General features: G+C 44.1%; 1 long non-coding RNA gene across 1 annotated transcript in view; it reads left to right on the forward strand.

Annotated features, from left to right (window-relative positions):
- The window catches only part of LOC135313214 (uncharacterized), a 323,303-nt gene that overhangs the window by 18,130 nt on the left and 277,317 nt on the right, over positions 1–27,856 (forward strand). Inside the window, exons 4-5 of the long non-coding RNA XR_010372855.1 lie at positions 8,943–9,146; positions 9,770–9,851. This is a non-coding gene — a long non-coding RNA (uncharacterized LOC135313214). The remainder of the gene's footprint in view (positions 1–8,942; positions 9,147–9,769; positions 9,852–27,856) is intronic.

The following is a 27,856-nucleotide window of genomic DNA, read 5'->3' on the forward strand; positions in this document are numbered from 1 at the left end:
TTCTGTCCTGACATCTGGGAGGCCCTTGGTGCGAGGTGTACGTCTTAGTCTGCCGAAGCCCAGACGCACGAGCTGGGCACAAAACGTGCTCTTTCGGCAGGACGCTTTCAGGCAGTACCCTGCTGGGTTATAAGTAATTTTTTCCCATCACTTGAGTTTCATAAACTCTCATTCCCAATAGAAATAATATTCAACAGCAAAAATCAAGGGACAACACATCTGTTAGGAGGTCAGGAACTATCCTGAGTGGCATCCTTTGAAACTGTGTGAGACAGGAGAGCAGCTGATAGCCATGCTTTCTTGTTTGCCCAGTTTCCATACTTGTTTTTTTTTTTCTTAAAACGGCTTGGCACCTGTTTATGCTTCATATGAAATATTTATTATTGTCTTATTTACATTACTTTTAAATGCTTGATCAGAAATCTGATCTATCTCTGGTTGATAGGCTCACTTCCCAATAAACGAAGTAAAACCCAGCTGCTGTGCAGGAGAGAGTGAGCATCAGTCAGATCCTCTTTCCAAGGATTGTTCTTTTAGAGATTGCTCTTGCGTCCTATTTGCCTGGCAAGAATTTAATTACACTGAAGAAAAAGACAAACACCTAATATTTCACTTGGGGATGGAAAAATGTAAGAATCCTTTCGGTTTCCCAGAAACAGTTCTGGGAAACGCTTTTAGGGAAAGCAATAGCTGTGCTTGTTATCCACCTGCTATTCCTAGTACATACCGAACCAGGTACTTGGTCATCTTGTATTTTCTGCTCCCTCACACGGATTTGACTGCACGACAGGTGCTGTTTCTTTTTTTGCACAGGTTCAATTAAGTTGCCTGTCCAGCTCGTCCTGGAGCCCTGTGAGAGAGATTAGGTTTGAGCTGAGGAACCCCCCTCTGCTCTTGGCCAGATGTTAACACATTTCAGTGCCTCAAGATGCTTCTGGGACACTCATGGCATTGCCAGAAGTAACGAGACCACTCATTGCCACAACTTAGGCTTTTTGCTCTAGAACTGCATTTTCTTAGTTTTTAGTCTAGGAAGATGGCATTTTGGGCAAAAGCAATGATTGCTGTCATCCTTCTTGGCAGCTTTGCCATCTTTTGTACCCTGTAGCTATCAGATTGCCTTCCTTTCAGTGTACTATTTTCTACACAAACTCCAGCCAGCTTTGGCTGTCTCAGGGGACTGACTTTGTCTACATTTCTTCTTACTTGCCCTTACCCCTGACTGTGAAGCAGAAACACGGTCTCCATAGGAGATGCACTTAAACCAGAGTTCCCTGTACAGTGCAAGCTGAAGAGAAAAAGGGCTTGCAGCTCGGAACTGTCCATGAGAGTGGGTCTCCCACTTCAATAAACACTGAGCTTTTCTGATGGCGCCTGAGCTGAGCAAGGGAGAAACTGGTGTGAGCAAGGAGGGGACTGGGACTGCCGAACGGTGTGCTTACGACAAAATGGTACCAGGCAGCCAGCTTGCTGCTACTTACAGACCGCTGCAGACTGTAATCTGTCTTTTGTAATCGGACAGAGAACAGGACCGGGGCTGTGGGTAAATGCCAACTGTAAATAAATAAATAAATTCAGACTGAACAGAAAGAAAAAGCTGTAATTTTCCATGGTAGCAGCCCCGCCTGCCCCTCCCCCCAAAGTCAGTACTTAATCATTATTTTCTTCCCGAGCTATCTCCTTCCTGCCCCAGCGGACGCCTCGGAAACTGCTGCTTTGCAGTCTTATCATCCTTGTGTGTAGAGCTGCCAACCCTGAGGACTCGGGGATCCAAATGTCCTGTGAGGTTGGTGCATTTTTCTTTACACCTCCTGCTTGGAGCTGAACACTGTTTTGCTGAGGCGTTCTTGGGTGTCATTCCAACTCTCGTACTGATGACAAAGAGCACTCTTTCTTCTAGCAGATGTAACTACAATCACCACTAGGAAAACAGGCTCCTGAACGTGGCGATGTTTGTTGTGGAGTACCACACGCCCCATGTGGGTGCCTCAGTAACACCCTTGTATGCCTGTTTGAGGCTCTGTTCATGAAAAAGATATTTCTGTAGAAAATCCTGTGGGCTGGACCTGGTTGGTCCCACCCTGATGACAATCTTTTTTCAGCTTTTTCTCTTCTCAGGAAACATGCCGTTGGAGAAGCCTTGAAGACGTCCCTTATTCTAGCTGTCTGTAGGCATGCAAGCTGCAAGTAATGCCTCCATCCCGGGTCTCTGTTGACCATACGGGAGGAGGTGCTGAGGATTTTAAAAGCCCAGTTAGGAATCCTCTCAGCCAGGGCAGATCCAATTAGCATCGTGCCAATGAAAACACAGTCTGGGTATGTTGAGGACCAAATAATGGTCTCAGCAAAGGCAACAGCAGTTTTGCTATTTAGTTCCATGGGACTCAGGGCTTGACCCATCTCACTTGCCTTTACTTCAATAAAAATCAAAGTCTAGCTGTAAGCCTTATCAGCTAGCAAAAAGCAAGTGAACCAAGTGGTGTCCTGCGTGACTTTTTTTGTTAATACAATCGTGCATCTTTTAAGTGACTACTTCAATGTAGCCCAATGCTGATGTAGGGCAGAGGCAGAAGCTCCTAGGGCAGGGGTTTTCCACCTGGCACCTGCATACTCCTGACTTGTCTGTACATCTCCATCTGTGGGATCTCTGGAAGGTCTCTAAAAAAAAGCAAGGGGCTACTCATAAGAGACATTGAGGGGGCTGCAAAAAGGCAGACACCTTTACAGAGCAGATCTTGCTGATTTTCATGGGGTTACAGTAACAACTTTCATGGGCGCTTTTGAAAAATCTCCCGTAGAGAATCTCTTGTTTAATCACATAAAACAAGTGCCTGGCTCCGCAACGACCTACTCATATGAGTGGTCTCTTGGCAAGATTAATTTTAAGAGAATCACAGGACTTGAAGGTTTTAATGGTTTTCCCAAAACTACTTTATCTATTTAATTGTACTGTTAAAGAACAAAATTGTTGTTGCACTTAACTATTGATCCATGTGAAATTGACATCTTGATTATCTCTTCTCATATTTGGAAAGGATTAGGTAGTGGGCATTTGAAAGTTTTGACTGCAAAGATGAAACTACATACAGTCTTACCGCTCAAGTCGCGATCTTAACGCTGCCGATTTTAATAATTGGAATTCATGATCTCACTTTTGTGATTTCAGAAAAATCCTGGATAATTTTAAAGGTGAAAAAAACTCAGCAATCCCCTACTGGAATTTAACTTACCCCCAGACTTCTACCTTTACAGAACACTAAAAAGAACAAAGAGCATACAGGAAATAACAACAAAACAAAACTCAAAAACCTATCATCTTAGCTTAGAGTAAAAATGTTATTATGTTTTAAGGGTGCCGTTAAGTGTGCCAAATGAAATTTCATACGATCTGTTAAAATTTTAGTGGTATTTCTACAAGTTATATTTTCACTTAAGCCATTACTGTGTCCTTGTACAGGCCAGAGTATTGTAATTCAGATAAAAAGGATGTGTTCCCGTACTCCATGTCCCTGTGTGTTTGCAGAAATGGTACGGCTGTGTCAGCATACAACGCTTGTGTGTAAAAGCAACTGAAAACACTCACAAGCAGGACTAAAACCAAAATTATATATTTGAACTCTTTTTTTTTTCACGGCATTTCCCACTGGACCTGAAGGAAGCTTAATCTGCATTTTCTGTAATTAAGATATGATCCAAGCTATGGAATTTCAGACTTTCTTGTCAGCCTGCAAGGCAGGGGTAAGGCTAAGGAAAACCTCCTTGGCTGTGGTTGTTAGCGCGCTTTTATACTTGACACAAAAGTGTGCATTTCTTGTTTCAGAGGAAAGAGAAGGATCTTTTCCCAGGGCTTTTAATTTTAAAAGGCAACTTTCATTAATGTCTTGTCTCTGCTTTAGCATCCTCGATGGGAAGGGCATATCCTGTGTAAGCAGATTTCAGGAAGGTGCTTGGATGCTTAGGCTCACTCCCGCCTGGGGATGGCAGCTGCTGTGCCGCTGTTTTCCCCGGACAGTCTGCATTTAGCCAGCCAGGCTTCTCAGAGAGAAAGCAGCTGAAAGCACCAAAAGCCTGAGATGGGCTGACAGAAACAGTGAACTTCAGGTAACTGCCCCTACATTGGAAGGCTGAAAACCAGAACTGCATGCCCCTCTGGTCCATTTCAGAGCAGGGGAAATAACTGATGGAGCTGATAACATTCCTGAACATCCCCCACACACAACACCGGGCGCCCCCTTATCTGTCCCTTCCCCTTGAATCCCTCCATGAGCCTTCCGCCACCCCCTTCCTCTACACGCTTCTGTCTCTATTTCCCATCAGAGGCGGCAATGCCTCACGCCTGCCAGGAAGACAGGATGGCTTGGTTGCCCTGCAGTCAATCAGACAGCTTGGCTTGCACGGGAAAGCCCAGCCAGCCGAGTCACGTTTTGACCTCCTTCATCTGCTCATCTGAAAAGTTCTGGAGCTGTACAAACTCCTGATAGCATTCTGCTCCAGAGCCCCCACACAGCTCCAGGAGCTCCATGCAGGGAAAGCGTGCCGTGGCTGCATCCTAACCCCCCCGATGCCCTGTACGGCTCATCGAAGGGCCCACACGCCCCTCTGCTGCTCTGAAAAAAAATATCTTTATTTGCTGAAGCTGCATGCTGCTGCCAGCCTGATTTATCCTTCAAGCCCTTTTGAAGTGACCTTTGTTTTGGAAGTGGTTAGTGCGTTTTTCTCTTGTTAAATCCTTTTCCTCCCATGTAAATCATTTTTGGCTAGTGCTCCTGGCTAAGGCCAGTCCTAAACCTAGCGCAGCTGCAGGCTCTTTCAGCGGGCACAGATAAATATAAAAGCCTTGCAGATTTGGGGCAGAAGTGTATTCTACGTAGCCTTTAATCAGCTTTTTTTTTTCCTTTTTCTTAAACCACAAAAAAATGCGGTGTGCGTCCGTCGTTCCAGCTGTCTGAGAGGGAAAAGTCTCCGCAGCCCCCGACACCTCACGGCCGTGAAGCGCGCGCTCGTGCCCCCGCCTCATTCGAACCGCGGCGGCCGTTGGCCTTGAGGCGCGCGGGGCCGGCTCCCCTCAGGGCGGGCGGCGGGAGCTCCCCTCACGGCAGGCGGCGGGGGCGGGCCGGCGCGGCCCGGCGGGACAGCCGGCAGGTGATACAGGCGAGGGGCCGTGGAGCCCCCCCGGTCTCCGCCAAGTGCGGACGGCGGTCTTCGCTGTGGGGCGAGAGGCGGCGGCCGCCTCGGGGAGCGAGGCGAGGCGATCCCCTGCCCGTGCGCCGTCCCGGCGCAGCTGCGCGGAATGTTCTGGAAGCCGCCGGCGGGGAGGGGACGGGAGGGGAGGGTCCACGGGCAGCCCCTTTCCCAGGTGTACCGCGGAGCGCCACTCGAGTTTCTCGTTAAGAAAGCCGGAGCTGCGGCGACGTGAGTCTTCCTCAGGATGTTACGGGGTGTGGGGGGCTAGGGGTGCCCTGCCCGGCGGGGAGGGCTGGCTGGCCTGCGGCGGGCAGCGCTGGTCTTGGCTTCGTATTCCCAAGTAAGTTTTAACAGTCCCCTAGACTTCCCGCTGCTTTGGGAGCTGATAGGATGCTTTAGAGGAAAAGTTTTTTTTTTTCCTTTGTTGGGAAGCTGTGCTCGCCTTTGGAAACAAAGGGCGCTCAAAAGGGAGCAGGTTGTGCTTGCTCGAAGAAGCTGGAAGCTTTTCTGTATCTTTCACTCTGGTTAGCAAAGAAGGGGTTTATGTTGTGTTCTGTGTTTTTACAAAACAGGTGTACTCTGCCTAATATTTTGCAGTGGCCTTGTATTAAGAGGTCTTAAGTCTCTCTTTCTACAGTGGAAGGTTTTCATTTGCACTACCTTGTTGTGCTTTTGGGTAGGTGAGGAAGGTTTGTGGTAAGGAACCTTTTCTCTAAACTTGCTCTTCAGATAACTTTAATAACTGGATTTTTCTCTCATTGTGTTCCAGTTTATAAATATTATTTGTGAAAGAGCACTCGGAAAGGGTTTTCAGCACTGCCCTATATACTGTTCCAATATCAGTGTTGGTTACGACTAATGTGGTGTGTAGTAATTCACAAATCCTACACTAACTCTACCAGGGCTGTAAATCTTTGCGTGGTTTATTAAGAGAAGGTATTGGCACTCACTCGTGGCTTTTTATGTTGGAGGATAAAAATAATTTTGAGACTCTTCTTAATTTTCTGCTATGACTGGATAATTTTATTCTGGTTGCTCAACTGGCAGTTTAATGTCTGAATTCAGTAGGGGTCAGACAGCAGTGTACACACATGGAGCAGGCTGCTGTAGCTTCCTTTTAGCGCACTATTATGTTCTATATGTTACCTGCTGCTGTGTTACAGTCAGAGGTCTCTGGTCACCATGTTTCAGATGACATGGGTGCTGCTCTGGTAGGTAAGAAATGCTCAGCGATGTAAAATTACTTCAATTAATAGTTAATTACATGAGGTGATGCTTCTGTGAAAGCAGGCTATCCCAAGTCATTTACTACTGCCTGTGTCTAGTTATGGTATGTGTAATGTAATATGATGTCAATTACTACAAATACAAGGGTTAAACTCTTAGAGAATTTTATCTTGTCTGTGCTACAAGCTGGTTTTAAAGAGGTTGAAGGGGTTTAAAAATGTGGATGGGTTATTTGAAAAAAATCAAAACTGACAAAACCGAAGAAACCCCAAATCCACAAAAAAAAAAAAAACCCCACAAACCACGAAACAAACTTTCCAGTGAAAGTAGAGCAGCACTGCTTCAAGATGTTTATTTTCTCTTAGGATGTTTGTTTCTGAGAGAGTAAGTTTTGTATATTTCCGGGTCTTTAAATTCTGGCTAAGAGAGAAATTAGCAAGTGTTTGTTTACTTTAAGTTCTGGTGGGGTTTGTTGTTGGTTTGGTTTGTTTCGTGGTTATGTGGTGTAGTGAAACAGAAAGAGGAAATGAACAAACCCTGGGGGTTTGGGTGGCTCTGAGGTGGAGCTGCCCCAAGGGGATGGAACAGGTGGGTGTCGTAAGCAGTATTAACACGCTCTTAAGTGAAAAATGGGAAACAGTTGCACCTGCTCAGCAAAGAGTATGTCTTTAGAAATGTTTCTTTTAATTTCTTACTATTTCCACATGAGACATGTTTAGGGTTAGGTAAGGGTCAAATTTTGTGAATGGGTTGCAGTCTTCTTTCTGTGCTGATGGGGAAGCGGGGTCATGGGGGAAATAGATGGCAGTGCATTATTGTACGGAGGTTTGAAGAAAGGAAGTAATTATGACTCTATCAGTTCAGTGTCAGTCATTCTGTCTCTCTCAGTTTTGACACGTTCAATTCCAGTGACTGGTAAAAAAGATGAGTGTTAGGGAGATTTGAAGGAAAAATTTTAATGGGGGGAAGCAAGGGGAGAAAAAAGAAACCTGTCGGAGGCAATTTCTGGCAGGCAGTCGGGTTCCTGGTGCAGACAGATTGGCTGATGTTGATTGTTGACAGCTTCTGCAGCTTGCTAATTACAACTGTAAAAAAAATCAGGTGAATGACAGTAGCTTGAAATGTTAATTCTTCTTTTTTTTATTTTGCAGCTGCAACTGTTAGTTGGCTATTGCCATAATTGATGGACACTGCCAGTTGCTTAGACAGATGGAAATTAATACTTGTGTTACTGTTAGAACTCACTATCACAGTCACGTTTTCGTTGGTCTCCTGCACTGAATTAATGTGTATAAGATAGTGCGCATAGAAGGAGCAAACACAACTTCTACCCACAGACCAGGCAGCGGCACTGTGCTCATTGTGCGTCTCTAGGCCGTGGTACAGGATGGTGAGGCTGCGTTAAGGAAGAGTCATTAGCTCTGCGTTTCTGTGGGCAAGATGGGTTGAGCCACCTGAGAGCTGTACAAGTGCTCTTCTAGGTTTATGATTTATTCCTGTCACTAGGCATGTCTTTGGGAGGGGTGGTTTGGATGTGGGGAGGAGATAACTCTGCTCATTGGCCCCCCACATGAGCTGGGTTCAGACTAGAGTAGTTTTCTGGTAATATTGTTGTAAATCTTATGTGGCAAGTCTTAAAATGAGTATCAGTAGCATGAGTTTCCCTGCTGATGCCAAAACTTTGCTCTGCCTTGCATGAAAGGGGAAAGACTGGAACACAACAGAATGGCTGTGCCTGTCTGCATTAAAGGCGTGTGTATGGGGGAGAGAAATAAATAATGCTTTCTGACACCAAATAAATAAAGTAGGGTCTTGTATGTCTTCAGGCTGGGAGGTATGGACTCTGAATAAAGGAACCTTCCCTGCAGTGGCACTATTTGAGGAGGCATTCATATACAGGGTGTTTCTGCACATTATTCTTCAATAAGTGTTGTGGTTTCTCTGTATCTCACCTGGCCCTCTATTTTCACAAAATTTGAAGGCTGTATAGCTTTTTGATCTTGTAAGCAGAGACTCCCTTGATTCCTAAAGCCTGTGTCAGGAAGCAGCAATGGAATTTTTGGCTCTTTTTTTTAGTGTCCATTAAATATTTAAAATGAGAAAGTATTTTTCTTTGCTTAAGTGATTTCAGCCTACACCTGTCAATTTTTGCCCAAGTTGTATGCAAATAAAAAGAAGTTATTGGCTTTTGAATGGTTTCAATGATATGATACAGTGAATCGTACGGTATTTTTGTGTGCTCTTGGAGCTGGGATGGTAGCCTCAGTTTTTTGGTTTGCTGTTTCTTGCTGTGTTGTGTGTTTTTTGTATTGAGGATGATTGCTGTAGCAATACAGCTGCTCTTTGTGTTAGGCCTGTGCACTCCTTGAGTTCCATGCCAGTTTATTTAGGAGACAATCTAATTTTACTTTCTGCTTTCATGTCCTGACTTAAAAATGTCTCTGCAGAATTATTTGAAGAAGCAAGCTATTTAAATTCTTTCAAGCCCCAGAATCCCAGTGTTTTCAAATGTTCTGTTTTTGCTGTTCCAGGTGAGAAGGCTTATTGACTAAAACACCCTGAAAAATGTGATCTGGATGTGAGCATGCAGCTGCAGATGTTACCACAGCTTAGAAGAGAGAAGTACTTGCGTCCAAGATACCGCAGCTACCCATCCAACCTAGAGCAGATGACCTGCTTGCTAGGACAGTGCATGTGAGAACATGCCCTCCAATTTTTCTGAGCTTCTGAAAAAGGTTAGATGTTGTTAAAATTTACCATAACAATGTGAGTGTCTTTGAAGGCTTCTGCCAGAGTTGACGGAAACTTGTGGCTTAACTTATCTGAAACGCAGCTGTAATCCTAGCTGGTGTTTCTGAGTTGTGGTTACATGTGCATCATGTGAATTGGGAACTTGTAATGCTGGTTGAAAGGAAAATGCCTAGTGGTAGGGTAAGTAAAAGCTATTAATAATGCCAAGTAATACACAGAGGCAAGTAGCAGTGGGGTGAGGTTTTCTGAAGTAGAGATGTGATGTTCCAGGTGGAAGAAAAGGCTGAAGAGAGTTCTTTGGCCTAGTTGCAGGCGGGCCTGCTTTCTCTTTGTGGGTGTGGGGCAGCAGGGCTGGTTCAGGTGAAATCCTGGTCTCCTTGGATAGTGACTTCCTTCAGCCTCACAGGGCTTGATTGCTGAGGAAGGAGGTGGCGACAGAGATGTTCAGTCTTGTGGTGGTGAAGCACATGCCGAGAGCTCCTCACGCGCAGTGAGGGAGCACCACAGAATTGTTAGTCAAATAGTTGCTGAAATGGCAGCTCGTTTCTGACTAGGGAAGTAAGTTCATAAATTCTGAGCCCTCTGAAGCTTGCTTTTTCTTTAACAGTTTGCCTCAGCTGGTGAGGAAAATGCTTTCCTTGGTGTTCAGAGATTGCAGTGAAGTGGGACACTCTTCCCTGGAGGTGTTGGTGAGTTGTTTTTAGAGCTAGGCCGACAGGACTGATAGCACCTCAGCTCAAGGTGCAAATGTGTCTACTTGCTGTTTGTTGCTTCTGTGGAGGGGAGATCATGCCTATGCTTTGCTCTCCTTCTCCTAAGCTTCCTGTGACCAGATTGGTGCCTCATCTTAAGAGCCACCAGGTATGACAGGTAATTCTGATTTCAGAGCTGAAGTGTAAGCAATGGCACAGGAGCTTGTCACTGGCGTGGTTAGCAGAGCTTTGCTGTGACTGTAGTTGTGTGCTTGGGTGCAGCGTGGGAGATGTTCATATGCTGAAGGTAGGATTGTGTTGCCCGCTGCTATGCCAATTACTGGATATTAATGGCAGGATAGCATGCATATGCCTAAACTGGGAAGCAGAAGGTTAATAGACGAACAGCACCAGAAGATCCCATTTATCAGTTTCTATTTATCTCTCCTTGGGAGGTGGCAGGTTTACAGTAAATACCTTCTGTCCTCCTAATTTCCTAATGATGGGGATAATGATGGAGAATGGTGAAGTCATTAACTGGGACAGCCTCTGTGCATCACTCTGTCAACCACATCTCTCCAAGACCTGCAATGAAAAGTGATGGGCCCCAGCTGTTCACCAGATTGTCTTCCCTTCCCCCTCTCCATTCTCTACCCCAATTGCAGACCTAGCAATTTAAGAGTGGAAAAGGGGGGGGACACACCCACAAACCAAAAGACAAAAGCCAGTCCTTTCCTCTTCAACTGCAGTGATAGCCCAGTCTACCCCGCGCTTTGTGTGTGTGTATGTACCGATCTGATCCCGCTTCAGTCCTCTTGATTAAGTGCAGTGGTATCCCTGGGCCTAGTGGTATCATTCAGGCAAGGTGTGCCCTGCTGGAGAGGGGAACTATTAACTGAAACGAGCAGAATGTGGAAGAATGTTGCACTTCTGAGGCAAAGGTGCTGGGTTTCCTTTGTGCTGTCCTCTGCTCTTGCGTTCTGCTGAGGAACTTGTTAAATGTGTGTATCTGAAACTGTGTGCTGGAGTCCTGATAGTTTTTGTTGGTTAAAAGATGGATGGGCAAACAGTTCTCTGTTGTGGCCAGAGAGCAGTAGCCAGGCTCAGTTCTAGATCCCACTACTTGAAGGTACAAGTTCTGCAAGACGAAGGTATCTTTGTCGTGTCAGATGTCCCTGAACCTTGAACCCAAGGTCAAATGACAATGTACCAAAGTAAATGATTGCTTTGAAAAGCTTTTTCTGCATGGCGTTTCTGTGTAGCTGACTCCAGAGTTTTTTTTGTTGATTCTGTTCTGCATTTGGACAATGGCTGTGACTTAATGACTGTTGGCATGGTTTACCATTTGTAACAACCTTATATTTATTTAGTGAGTGTATGTGACTTACTGCCAGCCCTGTTTAAAACTTGGATTTTATTTCTGTGAGAGGTAGAAAAAAAAAAACCCACCCCACCACAGGGGATGCTGGAGGCTTTCATTACACTGGAAGGGGAAAACCTTAAGTGTGCTGCAGTTCTCTGGTAAATGTGAGCCTGTGCACAAGTGCCTTCAAAGTTGTTTAGCCTGCCCTGTTTTCTAGTAATGTACAGGTTCTCCAGTGAGATGTCTTTTTTCTCTCTGATTGTTGTAATTCATGAGTTGAAGTAATAGCTTGACTGATGCAAAGCTATAGGCAGTTGCCATGGCCGTGAGTGTAGTGTACTATGGTGGAGCTGCCCAGACCTTCTGTGGGTCGTGCCTTTCGCTCTTGACTGTCAGCTGTTGCCGTGTCTGAGAGTCAGGCCTGCGGCCTCGGCATCTTTTGAAAAGAGGGGCCTGCCTCAGGTGAGATTTTCCTATGCATCTGCCATGTGTCGGGCTCATAAAAGAACTCTTGAGCTGTGGGAGCTTTGTATTAGAAGGGTTCATTAACTTTCAAATGTTTCAATTGAGGAATTTCAGAGCTCTCAGCAATAGACCAAGGTGGCCAGCTCAGCCAAGAGTGTCCCCTGACAGTCAGGTACAGATGTGATTGCTAGTCAGAGTGCTGTAAGAAACCTAATAGTGTCCCAGAAAGTGTCATACTTGAGCTGGAGAGGCTTAAACCAGATAGCCCACAGAGACCGTAAATAATTTTTATTAGGCTTTAAGAGGTATGAGGATGGAGGAGCTGTTACATTGTAGCACACCAGGAATTCAGCCTGCAAGGTTGTAGGGCGTGTGGGTCTCATCTTTATGTGGCGGCTCATGTTCAGTTAGCTCTCCTGGAAAATGTGGCAGGAGGAAGGAAAACACAGTTGCGGTGAAAGGACGGACTCTGGTACTGGCTGAATTATGAGCAGGTGATTAACTGTGTTCTCAAGTGCTTCAGGCCAGGATACATCATAATGGTAGAAAGGGGTATTTTTCTGACTAATGTCTCTCTAAATGTGCTGTCTGAGCAGAGAGGATTAAAAATGAAAGGCAAAGGAACAGCTATCTTACTTCAGAGATGTGGTGTTAGACTGTTACAGCATTACATGACGTGGAGAGTAAATGTTCCCTAAAGATTTCCTTCTCTATTTCCTGCTCTTGGCCATACAGACTCACAAAGATTTTGGTTTTGCTCTAAACCGGTCTGGTAGCTGCATGTCAGGGTGTCTTCTCCTGAGGACTTAGCTTGGCTTAACTGCTTCTGGTATCTCTTGGCTAGTAACTTTATTTCTTCAGCAATAAATTTTTAGGCCTGGGAAAGTGGAGTTTGATTTCATGTGTATTAAAGCAGGACGCTTGGCTTATCTCATTAGCCTTGCACTGCGCTCAAGGATTGATGTTTGACTGAAGTCTGTTCTCCAGCCTTGGTTTAGACATGGCTAAACCAAGGTGCCAGTTCACTGGGATTCCAGCCATCCTGGGACAAACTGCTGAGGCTCCTTGATGATTTTGCAAAGTTCTTCCTCTGGTTGGGTTGCTTTTCAGTTAGCTGGCCTTGCCTAGGTTCTCCTGCAGACTAGCTAGCTAGCACTTATAAGGGAAGCGAAGCTTTGGATGTCAGCCCTGCTCATTTGCCTTGGCTCCCACAAGAGTTGCTCACTGAAAATGACAATATGCCTAGTTGTTCATGTCTTAACTTTCTCTGGTCTGGCTATTCAGTGTCCTGCAGTAAAAATACTGCGGTCCTGGGCGAGGCTCAACAGCATCAGCTGTTTCTGTGGCTGGCCTCTCAGCTTTGACACCTCAAGCCTGACACAAATCAGGCTAAACAGAACATGCAATATAAAACATCTGTTGACTTCTAAGTAAGGAAAATCATATTAGTCACTCTGTGAGCTATCTGTATGATAATTTCAGGAAAACACGAGGTGGCTTTTCTTGCACTGGAAGAAATAGCTGCTATAACTTCCTATGTACTTAAAGTAACTGTAGAAAAGACTTCAGAGCTGAGCATGCAGGGAAGTTTTACTTCCCTGAGGTTTGTTTGATGGAGAAGATAAAGGCAAAACAAACTGTCTACCAATGTGGAAATTTGGGTAGCGTAGTATCTACAGCACCAAATCTTGAGGAAGATGGATGCTGTTGCAGATAATGCTGGTCAAGTGAAAGAAATGTCACTGGAGCATTGTAATATCTATCAAAAATAATTTTTTCAATTATGTGTAACATACAGCAGTGGATGACTTAAAAAATTATCCTAGCTGACAGCACAAAGGCAGCTGAATGTTAAAATCAAGCCCATTTTTAAAGGTGCAGGGTATACACAGTAACTGTCTGACCATAGATGGCCTAAAGAAAAAAAAGTGGCTGTTCACAGTGAGCGTTTGGGTCTCGTTTCATCTTGCCTGACTACTTCTATTCTAGAACTGGCTATTGCACACAGTCACAGCTTCCAAAGTGAAGTGTAGCGGTGCATATCTGCAGAACATTACAGACAAATCTAATGCTTTACATAGATTTCAGTGGACTCTGGCTTCCAGAAGCTTTGTCAAAAAGGAAGCAATTAAATGTGTTTCCCTTGAGTAACTAGATTCTTCATGTCTCTGCTGTGTGAAGTATTCAAGGTGGGGTTCAGTAGGAGATATGTCCTCTAAGTGGTAATGCTTGCTGGATCTGCTCTGCTCAAGTACAGGAGATTTCATGGATGGCTGTGCAGAAATGGGAATTAAATGTAGGGGGCTTTTCTCGTCCCTGCTGCTGCAAAATGCAGGGCCACTGCACCTCTTACAGATCTCAGTGCTTCCAGTTGCGGGAGTGGTCCCAGTGTAGAAATGAAGGGGCATGTAATGCCCTTCTAGGAGAAGTGAAGGTGTGGACCAAGCTTGTATATAGAGAGAAATATTCCAAATCCTAGAACTCTGTTCAGGTTTAGTTTTCTTAAGACTCTTTTCCCCCTTCCAGAACAGTCTCGGTGTTCATCCTTTTCTGCCATTCCCTTGGCTAAGTAGTTCACTGAAAATCCGTGTCCAGTTTTGGAACAGAGTGATGGTAAATGATTCAGTTGAGTTTAGGTGAATGGCAGGTTGGTGGCTGACCAGGCCAAATGGAAACCAGAGAAAATCTGGTCTGGTTTATCTAATTGCTATGTTGCTATGAACTGAACTATAAAAACCAAGTAAGCAATGTTGTATTACTGTGCCAAGAGTGTTACGGAGTTTGCAAAGCCATAGTGTTACTACTTCACAAGATGAAGACTTCTTGCCCAAAGCTTTTAACAATAGGGAGCTTGTAACTGTTGGTACTTTGTGAAGAGGGAAATCGGTGCTGCAGACAGAGGATCCAGCTGGGGCAGGAAGCTTTGTTGGTAGGAGCCAACAGTGCAAGGGACAGCGTGGTATAAAGCGCTCGCAAGGCTTGCTTGCTTTCTTCCTTGATTGTGTTACCTTGTGGACAACTTAGAGCTGTTGTTACACTTTGTGTACTTTCTGTGGATAAATAAGCACTTCCCTGCTGCTCCCTCCCACCCAACCCCAAGGAAACCACCACAATCTGCAACAAACAGACCCTAAAATACTGCGATGAGGACACAGGCTGACATGAGAAGCATACCTGGAATTGCATCTTTAAGCGTGGCATTTGGCAGACAGTAGTGTGCAGTGTTCCCCAGTGCAGTCCTGAAGAAGAACTCTCTTCACTGGAGCATGGACACAGACCGAGCTCTGGTGCTAAATGTGAATAACAGATGTGACTGGGCTGTGCTTTAGCAGATACGTGGAAGTTAGTGCCAGGCTTGAGCGGAGCCTTCCCATGTTCAGAGATACTGTTTGATCCAATCAATGTTGCTGTTACTTGGCAAAGTTCCTAGGGAATTACAGAATCCATTCAAAATACTGTAGAGGGTTTGAACTCGCAGACTGCTATAAAGCATTCAACTCCTTCTGGGAGAGCTAATGCTGCTGAGAAGTATTGCCTTTTATCCTGAAGTCAATAAAGGAAACTGAGAGCTTGTTTCTAAATAATAGTATGTGGGTGGGTGGGACGAGTGTCCATTGTACATTTATTTCCAGGAGTGCTAGTTGGAGGGAATATTCCTCTGGCCAGTGCCAAATACTATTACTGTGAATATAGTAAGGTTGTGGCTGTTAGAAGAAGTGACTTGGTATCCAATATGTACGGCTGACCGTCTTGGTTCCAAAGGAGTGGCAAGAGCTGCATTTGCCATGGCGTTAGGATGCATAAACCAAGTTCCCAGAGCTATAGAGAATCCCAGGCATTTACTACTTCTCTCTTCCAGAAGAGTACTGTTGTGATTTGCCTTTGTATAAAGGAACCTCTCACTGCCTGTTTTCAGGAACCATGTGGTATGAGCCCTTCCCCTGCTGCCCTTAACATTGACTCCTAAAAATCCTTGAAATCAATTATATGGTGATGACCTCAGCTTTCACTGAGAGCTGTATTTTATTTGGTATTTTTACCATTGCTACGATATGTTCATTACTCGGTGCACATCTTTACTACTGTTAATAAAGAATATCATGTAGTTCTAGCCTGCTACCATTTTTCTTCAGATCAGATGTGTGTGACAGACATCGAAGCCAGAAGCTCTGGCCCCAATGCTCAGTAGACTGTACGTACAGCTTTTTTTGGGGTAACTGCTGTAAAAGATTGGCAGCACCATAGTGCAGAGTTAAGCCTGCCTATTCTGAGTTTTTTCTTACTCACATCATGTAGTGTGTGTTCACATAGGCCATCAGCTGCAGTTTTTTTGGCTGGCTACACAGGCTAAATGGAAGACCCACTGTGAATGTTTCTGTCACTTTTGCTGTTCTGGCCACTATGCTTAATCAAAGAGCTGGAAGGAAAGCTCTCATTAGAGAGGCTTTCTTTCTGTTGTACAAAAGCCTGCACTTGGCTAATAGAGGCTGTAGAGAGCTCTTGCTTCTGGTTAGGGTTGGTCTACTTGACCTGATCTAGGCCTGAGGCAGAATGAAGAGAGAGCAGAGCAGACTTAAACTAAATGATGTCTGAGTAAATGCAGTGGCTAGAGATGAACAGAGCTTTGTTCTGTAAGGCTGCTGCTCTGAGTCTGAAGAGTTTCCCTCCTGTAGAGGTAAACTGCTGGTATGTTCAGTGACTGAAGACATGGTTGCAAACTTGAAGGTGAAAGTGGGAGTCTGTATGGAATGAATTGGTATTTTTCTGTCTGATGTTGTTACTGCCTGCATCTATAGCAGTAAGAGTCTAGGCCCTGTGGTATCAGGTGTTGGAAGACATAAGAGTGCAAGGCAAGCTGTGTCACCGAGCCTGCAGTCTGGATGGAGGAAGCAGGTAAAAGCTTGGGAAAAAGACCTGAGGGGAGGCAGAGGGGCATCCCTGGCAGAGCTAAGAACAGCTGTCCTGTTCAGCATGGGCCTTGGCCAGAGTGGTGTGGAAAAGCTAATGTTTACCTGAAAAGGGAGGATGGAAAACACCTCTTCTCTATGAGGTACCTATTAATCTGTAGGGTTTGAGGCTCTTCAACCTTTGGAGTACTGTAACCTAGTCAGTTCTGTAGACTCCCTATTTTAATTTTTTTTTTCTGGGTGTAATAACGCAGTCTGTGGGCCTGGAAGTTGCTGCTTTGGAATGCATGAGCAAGTGAAGTTATTCCAAGTGATCTGTTGTGAATAAGATCACTACAGCTGATGATATGAATTGTTGGTGTCTTGGAAGAAGCTCTTTCACGGTACAGGAACTGGGTTTTCCTCTTGTGGTCCGTTAATTGAGTAAATGATGTCTTAACAGGGTTAATTCTATTTTGGGGGAGAGACAGTAGTCTTTATGACATGTCAAAGGTGGAAAACTTCAAGAGCAACCTTCATAACCTCTTCTCAGGCTGCTCTCCATGTAAGATGTGCTTGTCATGTATAAGGTGGTTACTTAATTTCAGTGAACCCTTTCATATGTTGTTTTTTTTGTGGGGTTAGATTTGCAGGAGGTATTCTCTTGCTCAATAAATAGCCCTGTTAAGAATGCAGATGCTGTAATGTGGCATTACATGCGCTAGGAAAAACAGCAATGCAAAATGGTGAGCTGACAGCCTTGCTTTGGGGGGTCGTGGCTTGTACATGGGTATGAACTGTGTGTGCTAGATGGTAAAGGTGTGGAAGGACAGGAATCTCAAGTTAATATGTTCACCTGATGCTTTTGAAGGCAGTCTATGTACCAAGTAAGTGTAAGAGCAGAGGTTTCAAGCTGTGTAGTTGTCTCCTGCAGCTTCTGAATAATTCTGCTGCCAAGGGTTAAGCTGTGCTGAAAGAGAATTGGAGTTAACAGCTGTTGGTAGTTGAAAAGGGTTGATCCTGGTGCCTGGGTGCCAAGGCGTGCTGGATGCTGAGCAGTCTCTAGAATTGGAAGCAGTGTCTTTGTGGTCATGTGGCAGGGACCTCACTTGCTACAGAAAAGGAAATGCAGCAGCTATAAGTTGCCTAGAATTATTTAAGAAGCTACCTGGAGAAGGGACACAATACAGGTGATTTAGAGCAGGGAGAAGATGGAATCTAGTCCAAAAGGAAGTGGAGTGAAGCAGGAAGGGGGAGGGTCAATGGGGTGTTGATCAGATGTTTGCCAGATTGCTATACAGCGTTCCTAGTTGGTCAGGCTTTGTCAGACATGTCTCAGTAGGTCTGTCCTGTCAGGAGTTAGTGTGGAGATGAAGGGCCAGATGGGGAAAGGAAACAGAGAATATAAGGCAATGTACATTATCTGTCTCAAGGGACATGTTAAATTTAAGTTTCTTTGTTAACAGTTTCATAATGTATTAGTGGCTGACCTTGCAGTGAGGATTTCTAAGTGCCTTCCCCCTCTCTTTTGCTTTTTTTCTTTTTATCTTCTCGCAGAGCAATAACGATGCTGGACTCGAGCTCCTGTAGAAATTGAATTTCTAAAAGACAGCATTGCTCTGTGAAGGGAGGTGGAGGTAGTTATGGAGATAGGAATGGGAAGGAGGTTTGGCGGGAATGGTGTCAGGACTGATCAGAGCAGGATGGGAGGAAGGGATGTACTTCTGAATAAGGATAAGCTTGTCGTTTCAGTAGGCACTATACAGCGTCAGAGTGCTTGGAACCCATAGTGCTGGGAGCTGTGTATGCTAAGAATTGGCCTCCGCTCAGAGATGCCGATGTTGCGCAGAAGGAGATGAAGAACTAACCGCTATTCCTGCTACAGTCAAGGAGGGTGGCAGGGTCCCTTGGATTGGGGGGGCTTTCCCTGCTTTGCAGCAGGAATGGGACTGAAACTCAGGTTTTCCTATGCTCTGTATGGAGCTATAAATGCAGCAATGGAAGGAGTAGTTCTCTCCAGTTTGTTTTGATCATGTTGTGTTTACTTTGGCTTAGATTCGTGTCTACCACTGGTGTTCCATGTGGGATGCTCCCAGTTGAGGGACTTGAGGCTTTGCAGAAGAGGTTAACAGAAGAGTTATAGAAAGTAAAATAAATAATTTGTGACCTGTCGGCCACGAATTATTGATTATTATTGTTAAGGGGGGAACTTACTTCGAGCTCCTCTAAGGCAAAGCTGAATCCTCAATAGACTAAGCGCGATTTGGTGTCCTTTGTGAGTCCAGGACTGGAGACCTTCTCAGAAAGAATGCCAGTGTGGCCTTTAGTCATACCATGTATCTTGAGCACCGTGAGGATGGCAGAAGCATAGGCAAGGAGCTTGGGATGACTGTGAGAAGGTGCAGCTGGGGACAGTGCAGGCTAGTTGCCTTCCTAATGTTTTGTCACAATCTTGCCTGCTGTGGGGGGTTCCAGATGTATGACAGAACTGTTCGTAAGAAGGAGGGCATGTCTGTCATATGTCTGCTGTCTGTCTTCGAGGTATTGAGGGGACAGGGACCTGGGTTTTGGTGGCAGACTATCCTTAGATGAGCTGTCTGCATTGATATATTCAGATGCCTATATGTGCTAGAGATGGAAGGTGTGGCTGAGCAGCGAGAGGCAGCTGTTGAGGTCTCTGGGGAGCAAAGCGCAGGTTTGCAGGTAAGTTCAGCTGAGTGAGTGATGGCTTGTCAGACCTGAGGGGAGTCTGGATGAGTGCCTGGAATGGAAACCCAGTGGGAGTTGTTAAACACAGAAGAGCCATCCTGTGCTCCAGAAGCCCCAGAGCTGCAAGTTGTTATGGACCTGGAGCGTGTTCTCAGCGAATGTCCCCGTGTGCCGGCTTTATTCTTGCACCCTTTGCAAGGTGTCTGCTTCTGGCCTCTGTCACAGCATGCTGGGCTAGGTGCTTCTTCGGTGTGAGCCACAGATGTTCAGAAATAAACTACTGCAGAAATCTTCTAAGACAGAGAGCTCTGAATGCTTACAAAATACTTTTGTGCTGTTTACTGACTTAGGTAAATTTTACTGACTGAAAGGTTGTTGAAAGAAAGGAGAGAAAGCTATGGTCTGTGGGGGTTGTGGAGAAGGGGGCTAGATGAGTTTATTCCCCTGATAGTTAAAGGATCCTGGGGTGGTGGTAAATTGGGGTAGCCTATGTGAGACAGAGTGGGATATTTGAGTTAGCGGATGACTCCTTGAGTATGCAGAAGTTCCTAAAGGTATCGGAGCTAATAACAAATGAGATGGCATGTTCTGAATGCCTGAATGACTCTGGCAGGCTTGATTGAAGGCTTTGTTATCTTCTGGTTCTGTCCCAGCTTTGCAGTGATCTGACATCACTCACCTTTCTGCTGAAAGAGGTATGTGAATGGCTTGTTCCCTGAGATACTCAAGTATTGCTTCTTAACGGCTTTATTGTGAGTCTCGTGCCAGTCTGCCAAGTCTTTCTTACCCTGTCTCTAGCCTTGCTGAAGATTGGGTCCTGCTATACTCGGCTTGACAGAGGTGTATTTTTGCAAAAGAGACGAAGGTGTGGGTGACCTTCAAGTCAGTAGAACACTGCTGGTGCTCGGCATCTAGTACTTGCTGAAGAAACAGTTGTGGTATGTAGACTATCCCATTAATTATAGTCAGTGTTGAATAGAAATAAGCATTAAATTACAGCAAGGGATATACCTTCAAAAGCAGTGTGCAGCACAAGTGCGCTGTTCAGGCCTCCTGTGGCAGGGAGAAGGGCCACAGAGGACACGGTGGCCATTCAGGGGAGGTAAAATTCAAGGGGGCTTTTCATTGCAGAATTGATCTATCATAAAGCTTCTCCTGAAGTGGTGAAATGTCAGCGCGTTGTTAATGACAGCCTGTGGCTTTGTGGCGCTGACTGCTAAGTGCTAACATCAGGAATATAGAGATGGCAAAGAGAGCTCTGTGGTCAGTAGAGAAAGGGGAGTTGACTCTGGTGTAAAACAAGAATGTTGCTCGTTTACTGTCAATCCCTATTTTCATTTCTTAGTGTGGAAATGACAAAGCGAAACTAGAAGTCTGTGTTTATTTTTGTATGAGCTGCTTTTTCTTTTTTCCAGAAGAGACTATCTGTAGCCCCACTAACTACAGAGCGGTAGCTGTGGACAGGTATGTCCACAGAGCCTTGTTCTGTAACGTGTAATAAAGTTCTTGCTTGGAATATATGGCTGTAATGGCTGTGGCTTTGCATTTTTCTGTTTGCCTGAATGCTTATTTGTCTGGTCTGATAGACCCTTGAAATCTCTGAGGAGAAGGCTGCATTAATCATTGACTGTGGGGGAAGATGAAAAGGCAAATGTCCTAGGTTCATCTCTAGATGCAGCTGCCATTGTTGGTTTTCATGGTTTTTTCTAATGTCTGTGCGAGACTGTTTTATACTGGGATAGGACTTAAGCTATCTTTTGTCTGTGAAACCTAGTGTGCACCCAACCCCCACAGCGCTGTCAAAAGATCAAAACACTATGTGACCATTTTGTATGGTGAAGTCAAGAGAAAGGAAAATAGTGTCTTAAATGACAGGCCTTAAATCTAATAAGAGGGAGGCATTCATCATGGATGTGGAGTCATATTTTCTGTCATCTGAGACTCTGAAAAGGTGCTCATGGTAAAGCTTATTTAAAAGGTGTTTAGTCTTCCTAGGGACATCTGGGATATCTTTAGCAGCTGAAGATGTCTCTGTTAGAAAGGTATACTGGGGTTTAAGACATTGTTATGAGCCATCAGCTACTGCTAAAACTTCTTTGGCATTTGAGTGAGTGCGTACTTATGTAAATAATGACACATACTGAAAATGAGGATGTCTATTACATTATGGAAAGCTTAAAGAGGAAACTGACTGAGATTGTAGGGAGGTAATGAAGTGTGGAAAACACCTAATGAAGTAGCAAAAAACTGATTGCCTGAATGTCATCATTTGTGCTGAGGTGTGTTATCCTTCAGATGTTTTTTAAGTTCTGTTTACTGGATGGTGGTTACTATAGTGTGTATGGAAGGAGATGATCTCATAGTCCAAGATAGAAAAGAGAATTTTCAGTATGATAAATACTCAATATGGAAAAATACCTCAGAAGCTCTGCTATTTCCCAGAGGCCCAAAAGGGTAGGGTAGGAGTTAAGCAGCTGATGCAAGTCAACATCTGAAGTTATTTTTCTGTAGGCGAATATTCAACCCTTCTATATCAGAAAGTTACTTAGTTGAGGGTCAAAACTAGGAGCTGTATCTGAATATGCCCAAGCCCCAGTGCATGTTAGTTTCTGTGCATCTCTCGGGGAGATGTGGCTTCGCATTGGCCAGAAGGTTTTGACCTGGCCTGTCCTTAGACTTCACATGGGCTCTTTGGTGAGTTAAAGCAACCAGATCGGAGTAGAGTCTGCTGCTGGTCGTGAGTTTCCAACTCGGTACATTTGCCTTTATAGCTCTACGCAGCTAATTTTGCTATCACCCCATTATGCCTCATCATAAATTAAACTACCACTGAGGTTAAAGGGCAGGAGGTCATGTGTAAATGAACATACCTCAAATTCCTGTTGCATATTGGACCTTTGAGATCACCTTTAACAAGCACAGCCCAAACAGTGGTTTAGTTTGTTGCATGCCACTGGGAAATTAAATGTGTCTTCCAAGTCCTTGTCACTTAAAATTTGCAGTGACATTTACTGCATTAGACAAAATGTAGGAAAAAGAGGTTCCAATTAAACAGAACATCAAACACTGTAGATGGTGCGGTTTATTTTGGAGGCATGATATTCAGAAAGGTCAGTCTTTCAGTCAGCTAACCTCAGCCGCTCCTAGTGCTCGCTGTGGCTAATGAGCACTTAGCTCACTTAGATAATGGGTGCTTTACGCAGAGAAAATCCAGACGCGGTTGTGTAGTTAATGTATGCGTGTGGTGAAATGAGCTTTGCCCTAGAGATGTGCACTAGGGAAGTGGTGTATGAAAAGTCTGTAATATGTTGGAAAGCCAGAACTGCTGCTCTCCCCTAGGAACTGAAGGGTAAAAAGGCTTGCGCAATCTAGCGGGGGGGGGGAAAAAATGCAGAAGAGGCTGGATCCTTTGACTTCTTTGAGAGGAGTGGTGATCACGACTGAGTGAAGTAGTAGTCTGAGGTTGAAGAAATCTAGGCATCTCACTGTAGTTTATCTAGGTGTCACAGAGCAGTACTTATACTTCTTGACAGTTCCATTTCATGTCAGGTAAAATCAGCGTATCAGGAAGATTTGTGTGCTTAAGTAGTAATTCTGCAAGGTGTTATTTGTGCTTATTTCACTCTTCCATGTGGTGGCTTTCATAGAGATTGCAAAACAGGGGTCAGAGTTTGCCACTGTAAAAATCCGTGTAAATTCAACTGGGAACAGAACTTTTAAAATATGAGATACAAAGAGTTATATAGGCTCTAATACTGGAACATCAGTGCTTGTCCTCCCTGGTTTGGAATGTAAGATGTAGTGATGTAAAACATAGATTATTTCATCATGTTACAAATGTCTAGACAGTAGGTGATGCTCAAAATAGCTTACTACTTTTTATATATGTTTAAAAAAAAGGTGGTTTTAATACAATAGTGTAATACTGTGTAAGGCTCTATGAGCAGCTAAGTGCAAGAAAGATGTTTGATTTAAAAAAAAAAAAAAGCACTGAAGTTTGGATGTGCTAGTGGGAATTTCACTTCTGAAAATAAGCTCAACTGAAAAAAGGGATGAAGCCAATGTTGAAGAGCCAGGATGTTATTCAGAGTGTTATGTCCTGCACCCTCCCAAGGCAAAAATTCTTCGTGTCTTAGTGGTTCTGCTTAGACTTGTTAAACACACAGAGCCTTGTGTAGCAGGATGGTTGTTTTAAACTGTAACATGGAGTAGTTCCTGACAGAAGTAAAGTAGAAACCTACTGCTACATCCCACACTATATGCTATATGCTGTTTAGCATATATAACTATATTCTAAATGTTGACAACAGGCTGGAGGGAAGGTGGCGAAGTCACCTGATAAACTGATATTCTTCAGTTGCCTTAAATGTTGGTATTAATCAGTTCCAAATAACTTAGGTTGCCAAACGTAATGGCAGCTGCCGGTCCTTTAAGTGGGTTTGTTTCAGCGTTTATACTGGATTATAGTTATACTATACTATGTGAACATAGACATTTAGGCAGAGCTTCGGTAAACGATGGTGGTTTTATACCAAATTCACCCTCGGGGAAACTGCTAATATTGAAGTGGTCAACGACATTCTGTTTCTGCTTAAAGCCTTGTTTTTCTGCATCCTTGAAAAATATATTTCTTCTTTGTGTGCCAACAAAACCCTGTTTATCTTGTTCTGGAAAAGTTTTGAAATATACTCTACCCCGGTTCATTCTGCTGTTTTATGTAAAGGGTAACAGGGCAATGACAGTTGGCAAATGACAACCCTTTGAGATGTTATCTTTGCGGATGTAATCCAGTCCGCTTATTTGAACGCCTGCGTTCTGGGACGAGTACTTGGGAGTGCTCATTTGAATGCAAATGAAAAATAATTTGGTATGCTGCTTGGATCTTTCTAAACTTTACTTTTATAAGATGTAAAGTTGAACACATTCTGTGCTAACTATTGTTGCTTCTCAATACTCAATATTTGTTTTCCTTCTTTGGGCTTACCTCCCTGTATCAAGAGCTTCAGAGGATTGTCCAGCACTTGTAAGTCAAGTACTTGTGAGGTACTGTGCTGCAAGCTAGGCATTGTCTGATCAGCAGGATCTTACCTTGTCTGTTTTCCATTGGGCTCTGTTGGATTCAATGGAAGGGTGGGTGTGTGGGAGAGGGGAAGGAAAGGTGAGCACAAGAGGATTGAGAGAAAGCGTGGTCTATTTTAAGTTGGTGGGAGCTGGGTCACACGCAGAGCAAGAATAAGAGAGTTGTCTTCAGTCTATGGGAGGAAATAAGAACACTAACTTGGAATGGTGGACCCTAATATCAGGCTTTTAGCTAGAACAGGCTTCCTGGGTCATGGTGAGACAGAAATAATTTCATGAATTAAATGGAGCTCTTTTCATGCTGAAGTCATAGCAACAAAATGACCTCACACTGCAATTTTACTTCCCCCCTGCCCCCAGCCTTGTAGTTGTTGCTTGAATTTCCTACAATATGTTATTCTTGTTGTTTGGAATTGTGGGGAGGAGGGAGAGAGGGGAAACCAACCTGTGTAAAAATTAGCTTTGATTTATTCCATCTGTGGACTCTTAATTTTGTCATGAAAACAGAGAAGCCTGGCAGGAAGCTAGCTTTTGACTGGCTTCATGTATCCTCTTGTCTGGAGCTGGTTAAGGAAGTGTGGCATTTAGAATGAAAGCAAAAGCTTCATTTCTGGAACTCTGAGTGTTTGCCCAATTCTTTGACCATCTGTTTTTGTTGACAACCACCTCTTTGTGTTGTGCCAAAGTTTTTTTGGCTTTTATAATCTGTATATGCATGTGTGTATGTGAGTACATGGTGGTGTGGTTGTGTGTGTCTGCATGTAGATCGTTAGGGCACTACTTACTGGGTAAGATTGTGGTAAGTTGAATGTGTAAAAGTAGTTGTCTTGTGAGGACTGTATTACCAGGAGAAATACATTGACTAATCCTGGCTTCTCTAAGAGACACTCAAGTCTTATCCATGTTGTTATCCTGACTAAAAGGTGCCAACTTGTGGTAGCATTCCTTAAGTGGTTTCTGCCGTGTTGCAACTGTTTTGAGTGTGCAAGTACCTACCTCAAAAATTGCTGCTGGGATTAATGGTGCTGATGGAGAGCCCCACACCTGACTAACCATGAAGAGCAGATGGTTCACTACTTCCTGGTGCTACAGCAGGGCCCTGTTTGGTGGTGGCATCATGGGGGTGCTCTGTCATGTTAGCCTCTCTTTGGCTTCACTTGTCTTCTGTTATTGATGTCAGTTAGAGGGTAATTATGCATTGCATGTATCCTTCATATGCTAATTATAGCTACTACTGGTAGCTATTGGAGATGCATCAGAGCAGACGATGCTCAGAAGTTCATCGTGGAATCGCAAATATATTTTGAAGTTTAATCTCAATCTTGCGTGACACCCTTGTGCTTCTTGAATGTGTTTGTGTTTCTAAACCTGCTTTCTCTCTACATTGTAATAAAACATATATTTCTGTTATATTCTGAAAGCCTTAGTGAGAAACAGAGACCACTTTCTGTGCTGCTTTCCACACTTAGTTTTTTCCAGCAGTGACTTCCAAACTCTTGCCTCGCATAAGAGTAGGCCAGAGTAACGTATATAGCCCATGACAGCAGCAAAATGAGGCTAACAGATATCCTACCGAGGATGCAGTATGACAGCTTCATCCATCCAGCTGAATTTGCATTGTGAGTATGAAATAGCTGCGTGTCATGGGCCACTGCCATTGCACACAGTCATTTATTTAATAACTCAGTGCACAGACATTAAAGGGGAGCCATGCAACACATCATTTTGTTGAAGACAAATAAGAAATTAAGAGGTGGCAGCGTTTAGAAAAGTCTGGTTTGTACTATTCCATCACAGTAACTTTTTAGTGTTCAGCCAGGCACTGCCTCAGGTATAAAATGGATAAGAGTTTATGAACAATGGCAAAGGCACGGAGTGCAGTGTGTCACAGGCTGCTTTCTGATGTTGTTTCCCTTGGTGTGGACTATGAAGGTGGCCTTCTCAGATCTTCTTATTCCCTTGTAGCATAAAGTATGAGAGTTAGGTTTGCAACCTGGACTAGATGGTTTATGGCATGTGAACCAGGTAGGTTAAACCTGCTTAAAATCTTGACCATTAGTTACTTTTCTCTGGGGCATGGTTATTATACACAGAATTGAGTGCCTTTGTATTTGGTAGTCAAGATCTTCCAGAAATGCCAAGTACTGCAATTCCATCATGAGGAGAACTGATTTTAAGTGATGTGGAATGTCCTTAGATGAAGCTGCTTAATATTTACTCAGAGAAGAAAAATGGAGAAACTGAAGCACCTGAAATAGGTAGGCACTTCTGAAAATCTGTCCATAAGCATGAAAGAATGTTTGTCACTTCAGACTTAGTATCAGCAATTGCCTTCAACCCATGTGTTCCCATGTGTCAGTTAGGTGTCTAAGGTTGATGAGGCTTGTTAACATGTACAGCTGTCTCTAGTGAGTGCTAGTGCAGCTGGGAATGGGCAGCTCTGCTATTTCAAAACTAAGATTGGAGTTATAAGAAGGCTGGGACTGAGGTTAGGTGGGGACGGTATGTAATGCTGAGAAAAAGGAACAGTGGAATTTCTGATGCCTAAACAGAGCTTTTAGCTATCAAATAAGGCAGGCTTCTAAATAATAGAGTCCAGATGTAAAACTCCTAAATCTTTTGCAGCCACTTACAATAGAAGTTTTTCACTGCAATGGGAGTAAAAGATCCTTAATTTTCCTCATCGACGGGAGCCTGAGTTTAACAGTGTTTAAAAAAAACAAAACAAAACAAACAAAAACCAACAACAATCCCCCACATTTTATTGTCTGCTCAAAGAGTAAATCATCAGACTAACTGGAAAGGACCGCTAAGAGTTGTCATTCACCCTTAGCATCAGCGGTGCTAAAGCTTTTGGAGTCCTTTCCTCACAGCCAGGCCAGTTCTAAACCTTCAGTTCTTATTTGCAGAGCTCAATTTTGTGCATGAAACATCTCCTGTGTTGCTTTGCTTAATAGCAGTTAAGAATAAATGGGCCTGTTAACTGAAGCATTCAAAGAATTTCTGTTCTTAAAGGCTTGTAGAAAGATATTTGAAAAAGAAAAATATGAAGGGCTGAAGAGTAGAAAAAAGGCTCAGAACCAAGGGATGACTCTGTTGTGTGAATTTTCACTGACACAACACAAGAAAATACACATTGCTGTTAGTTCTACTAATATTACTACCACTGCTGCGAGTCTGGATGGCTGCAGTGGTTACCACTTCCTTGCCCTCTCTTGCAGAAGGGCAGCCTAGCAACAGGCTTGGTATGTAAGCAAGTATCACTGTTTTGTGTAGAAGTGTAGGTAGTTCAGCAGCTGTCTTGTGAAGAGCAGAGCTGTGGATGCAGCTGGGGCAGAGTCTTGTGAGGGAAGGGGGAGCTAGTTGGCCAGGTGAGGGGGAATTTCGATCACCTGTCTCTGTGCAGGTGTCAGGCATGCGAGTTGCGTTACGTGATGTTTGCCAGAAGTTGGCATGCTGCTGAGAAGTTCCTGTATCGGCTGAACCACAGTAACGTGTGT

Source organism: Phalacrocorax carbo, chromosome 4 (genome assembly GCF_963921805.1).
Source record: "Phalacrocorax carbo chromosome 4, bPhaCar2.1, whole genome shotgun sequence".
Classification (NCBI taxonomy): Eukaryota; Metazoa; Chordata; class Aves; order Suliformes; family Phalacrocoracidae; genus Phalacrocorax; species Phalacrocorax carbo.